Source organism: Manis pentadactyla, chromosome 1 (assembly GCF_030020395.1).
Source record: "Manis pentadactyla isolate mManPen7 chromosome 1, mManPen7.hap1, whole genome shotgun sequence".
Taxonomy (NCBI): domain Eukaryota; kingdom Metazoa; phylum Chordata; class Mammalia; order Pholidota; family Manidae; genus Manis; species Manis pentadactyla.
The window spans coordinates 91,693,188-91,699,187 of record NC_080019.1 but is presented as its reverse complement, the minus strand read 5'-3'; positions in this window follow the sequence as shown (position 1 = coordinate 91,699,187).

Genomic DNA, 6,000 nt, shown 5'->3' with positions numbered 1-6,000 from the left:
TTTAAAAATAATGTTGACTTTTATGGTCGATACATTACACATCACCATATTTATGTCAGAACATATTGGCATGAAAATAAATCAATGAAAATATTAATACATGAGCCTTGTGTTTAAATGAAACCTCTTGCAGCTCCACACCTTCCCCTCATATTTCACTGTAGTGCTCTCTCCGACCTCACCTCTGACATGTTTTATAGAACATGACATCAAGGCCTGTTTTCATTCTCCACAACTACTGTTTTTAATCTATCTTGTATATAATGAGGTTCAAAAATATCCACTTGGTTCTTCCACCATAAACATACATAACTGCATTCCATCATTAATAGGACTGTCAATTCAAATTTATGGTTAAGCATGAACAAAATATCTCAGAGTCAAAGCTCTGACTGGCATACTATTAATAAAAAATGAAACTCTATGTGTTAGAGACTAGCTTCAAATGTCATATTTGCTAACCACAATTGTTTCAGAGTCATGAGAAGTTTCTATTATAAGTGTGTGTTTTAGAAAGCAAGTTCATAACTTGGACATTATTAAAGAGAAATGTGATTGGGTGAAAAAGAAGTATGTGAAAACTTAGTGTGTCTTCTCTTTCTGATGCTCTTCAGTACGCATAGGACAGGTCACGTGCCAGCTGCTCACAGCCTCCTTCTGAGGGGAACTGTCTTTCTCAAAGCCACCACAGAAAGAATCATAAATGTTCATTCAGTGAGTGCTGCCCCGCTCCCAACTCCATGATCCCATCGCAGCAGCCCCTGGCCAGAACGACGGGGCCCGCAGCCAGCCAGTGTGCATGCACACCCACAGTGTGTGACAGGCCTGGCCGTGGCAGTCCCACCCAAACAGGAAAAATGGTGAATACCTTGGTCAATCAGAGTCTCTTGGGAAAAATTATTTGGCTTTGTATGCAGTTAGCCATCTGAAGCAGAAGCCAAAGGATGCCCAGAGGGAAAGCTGAGTCAAGAGAAGCAGGGAGGAATAAACTGAACAGAGAGAAATAATGAAAGAGAGAAACAACAGATGGAAGGGTAAAGAAATCAGTTGGTAACACGAAAAGGAAAGTCACTAGGTAATCCTTAAACATCTCCCCCACCCCCATATTTAATTCATCACCAAGTCATGTTAATTTACCACCTAAATATCAATTGAATCCACCTATTTCTCTCTGTTGCCACCCTCACCACTCAAGTCAAAGCTATCATCTTCCTCCTAAACTAGAGCAAATGTCTTCTAACTTGTCTTCAGTGTTCCCTTCTCGCCACACTCCAAATATCGAATCTACTCATGTTTCTCTGTTTTACACACACACACATACACACACACACACACACACACGACATACATACAGACATTAACACCATTAGTAGGACAGAATCAGAGCTAAATAAGAAAAGCTTTCATATGCTAATATAGAATAATCCTCATGACCTCAAGGTAGAGAAAGAGTCTTAGATGAGATTCAAGAAGTACAAACCATAAGAGGAAAATCAATCTTTTCAACTTTTAAAGCTAAGAAGTTCTGTTCCTCAAAGGAAATATATCAATAAGCCAGGGAAAGCCACAGAGTAGGAAAAAATATTTGTAACAAAACTGAAGAGACTTATCCAAAATATGTAAAGAACTCCTAAAAATCAATAACAAAAAGACAGCTCAATAGAAAAAATGAACACGAAAAACTGGAAGAATGATTTCATGCAAAAGGATCTGGGTTCAGATACAGCAGGAGGCCTTCATCGCCAATGCAAAAGCATCACAGCAATATGTGAAAAAGGGGTAACAACTCACAGGGAAAAAAAAGTGGGTTTTGGTGAGAAAATGCATTCTCTTTAGTGTGTCTCCTCTTTCTGATATTCTCCTGTACTCACAGGTCATACCACACACCCATCAGCGTAGCCTGGCCAGTGAGAGACAGGAGCTGGTGGATGAATGAATGCCTCCTTCTTTCTGCCCTGGGGGGACTTCCCTGAGGCTCCTTAAAGGGCAGTCTCTTGGGATTGAGCATTCAGTAGCCTTCTGTGGGGGCCATCTTCATAATGTGCCGTTACACTGTCATATCAGATCTCCCCCATTCACCAGCTCCCTCATTCCTGCTCCCTGGGATGGCATTCTTGAATAAAACAGTAGCACACTGAGTCTTAGCTCTGCCTCCTGGGGGATACAGCCTAAGACAAAATCATTCTCTCTCTTCCCCCACATGCTGAGTGTCCACAGCCATTATGGATTCTTCCCACCCCAGCCCCCAATCCTAGCAACACCCTAGCAACAGGAAAGGCTCCAGTGATGGACAGTATGGCAGCATGTTACCACTGTAAGTGACCTTTTAAGAGCAGACTGTAGAGGGAATTTGCTGCTGGAGAATAAGAGCTGATCTGAGGGAGGGTCCTGGAATACAAGGTGCCTTGGGCAACTTTACCTCTAGTCCTAGAGTCCCACTAGTCCTAGAGCCCCAGGCTCTGCTACTGATCTCTCTTACCCCAAACAAAACCAGTTTTCTGCATTTTGTCACACAGCCCACAAGGAAAGACTCAGCCCTGGTGCATTTAAAGGTCTTTCATGCTAAATGAAAGGAAAAGGAAAAAGTTACCTAAAGGTCCCTTTTTCAGGCTCCTTAAGCCCAGAGGCAATGATAGGCTTCTACAACCACAGGACAATAGAGCTGCAGTTATTTTTACTGCATTATTAATTTATGTTAATGACACCAGTCATTAACATTTATGTACTCTGACACCAGTCAGTTTGGGGGGATCACACAATTGTACAGAGTAAAATATTATGTTTTTAATAGTGATTATTTTTCCAGAGTAACATCAGTTGCAGAACAGCCACCTTCTCCATGTGACAATATTATGTCAGAGCAATGTGTCCCAATCACGCCTCATGTTTATACTAATTTGAAGCTGCCAATTATGTAAGATACTTGTCAACAGAAAACAAAAATGTGCAAGCTGCTATATAAATTAATTATTGAAATTAAGTACTCACTGCCTGTAGACAGTCTTCTAAATTATTTAAGGGATCCAATTTGCTTTCATTGTGAGAAAATAAAAGTCCTTGGACTGCTTAATTTCAGGACAATTCAATCATGGAAGACGGATCCAGATACAAAGCAGGCATAAGCCTACACTATAAATTTATAATAAAAAATCATTAAAAAGCTAATGTCAGTGCCTTTTATCTTAAGACTTGAGGTACAGTTTAGAACTGGGCAGAGAGTTACTATGTAGGTCTCATTCTTGACAGTATTTTTAAAGTTCTGTTTGTTCTTTTTTCTCTCTTTACCATTATCTCCTGATGATGCTTCTTGAGCTAGGGTTCTGTCACCCATAACAAAGGCACTAGGCATGGTGACTCCAGGGATGGTCTGCTCTCTCATTTCCATGTCTTCTTTCTTTGATGCGCGCCTGAGGAGTTGGGGAGGGGAGAGGTGGGTAAGAAAACACTCTGGAAACCTGGGAGTTTTCTGAGTCTCTGCTTTATAAAAAGAAGTCCAGGCTTTCACCCAAAGCATTGTGGGTAGGACCTCCATGGAGCCTCTCTGAACCTTGGTTTGCTCACCTGTAAAATGGAGGAATAATGCCTGCCATGCCTAGCTCACAAGATCTTTTTAAAAATCAATCACATCAGGCTTCTTTCAGCCTACTGTAACTCCATTTCATTGTGTGAACCTAACACACTAGGAGTTAGACACAAGGCCAATAGGGTAGTTTGATTGGTGGGGTTTTCTGTATGAATCATATATCACCTGCAGCCTCCATTCCTTGACCTGAGCCCAACGCCAATTCCTGCTTCCATTAAGGTTGGGGGTGCTGGCGGGAGGGGTTAATGTGGGTGTAACGTGTGTGTTGGTCTTCGTCGCCACCTAGTGGTCAGTTTGCAAATAACATCAAATTATTTAATGGATCTGAAACAGAAGTAATCTAAGGAAACCAGACTACATTAATCCACCATCTAATTAAATGTACCTGGGGGCCCCAGTTTTTTAAAAGCTGTTGAAAAATCAAATAATTTTATGTTGTGATGTGAATAATAAATCCCTAATTCATCGTTGTAAATTAAGAAATACACATTAATCAAAAGTTTTTCAGAATAACTTGAAAAACAACCTTTTACTATCTGAAGGCACTAACGAGACTCCTAAATAGCTTCACTTGTTTAACAATTTGATGTTACTCAAACTTATTCATAACATTTCGATGAATTCTTGAAATATGTATCTTATAAATACTGGTTAAAGGAAAAAAACAGCTTTTTCATTTTAGCTGTTTAATTTCTCTGGGTACTGATAACTATTTCACACCATTCAAATGATGAAGACTTCCCTTTCCGCCTTAGAAGGTGTCCGCCATGCTACTCAGAGATCCCCGCTGCTACAGGAATGACATGCCTTTATGGAATTGTGAGAGCGACGTTCAGGCTTCTGGTCAGGGTTAGCTGCAGTTAGGATGAGGATTTAGGGGAAGGGGAAGGGATAGGATTAGCGTTAGGTGTGTGGTGTGTTTTAAGAGGAAATTATGATTATGGTTAGAATAAGATTTAGGGTTAAGGGTGAGGATAATGGTCAGAATTAGGATTGGGGTAACGGTTCCGTGTGAGTCAGAATGAAGGTGAGGGTTAGGGGTTAGGTGTGGCGTTAGAGTTTGCATTCGGTGGAGGGTGAGGATATGGTTACAGTTAGAGTTGGGATTAGGATTCAATGTTAGGCTTAGTTTTAGGGTTAGGGTAATGTTTAGGTGGGGGTGAGGTTGAGGGTGAGGGATTAGGACTAGTTGCTAGGATTAGACTTAGGGTTAGCGTTTCTCTTGAAGGTGAGTGCAGGGTGATGATACGGTTATGGTGAGAGGATTAGGATTTAATGTTAGGATTAGGGCAAGGTTTAGGCTTCAGGTCACAGTTAAGTGTGAGTGTAGGTGAGTGTGAGGGTGAGCAGTTAGGGGTAGGAGCAGGATTAGGGTTAGGGTTAGGCATAAGGTTAGGTTTAGGAGGAAGTTGTGGTTAGGCTTAGCAGTTTAGGGTTTTAGGGTGAGGGTTATGGGAAGAAGTAGTTTAGGGTTACGGTTCCATGTGAGTGATGGTGAGGTTGAGGGTCTGGTCATAGGCATGGGGTTAGCGTTAGTGTTGGGGTTAATGATAGGTATAGAATGAGGATATGGTTGCGGTTAGAGTTAGGTTTAAGTTTAAATGGCTTTAGGATTACATTTAGGTATTGGTTTACATTTTGTTGTGGGTGAAAGAGAGGGCAATGTGTTAGGGTTAGTGTGGAGTGTTTGGGTTTGGGCCAGGGGTGGGTTTAAGATTAACTAGAGGGTGAGCATTTGGTGACAGTGAGAGTTAGGCTTAGGCTTTAGTGTAAGGGTTAGCACTACATTCAGGTTTCCGGTCACCATTAGGTGTGGGTGAGTGTGAGGTTGTGAGGGGTAGGGGTAGGTATAGTGTTAGGTGTAGGGTGAGCTTAAGGAGGAAGTTATGGTTTGGTTTAGGGTAATATTTAGGGTTTAGAGCAAGGGATATGGTTAGAATTAGGTTTGGAGTTATGGTTCCTTGAGAGTGAGGGACAGGGGGAGGCTGAGGTTTAGGGTTAGGTTTGGGGTTAGGGAAATGATTAGTATTCACAGTAGGTGTAGGATGCAGATATGGTTATGGTTAGTGTTAGGTTTAGGCTTCAATGTTAGGTTTAGAGTTCCTTTGGAGTTCAGGGTTGCACTTAGGCATGGGTGAAGGTGAGGATAAGAGAGTAGGGCTAGTTGTTAGGGTTTGGCTTGAATGTGAGTGTAGGGTGATGATATGCTTACAGTGAGAGTTAGGTTCAGGGTTTAACAATAGGGTTAGGGCTAGGTTTTGGCTTCTGGTCACGGTAAAGTGTGGGTGCAGGTGAGTGTGAGGTTGAGGGGCTAGGGGTAGGAGCAGAATTAGGGTTAGGGTTAGGCATATAGTTAAATTTAGGAGGAAGTTATGGTTAGGCTTAGCATTCAGTTTAGGGTTTAGGTTGAGGGTTAG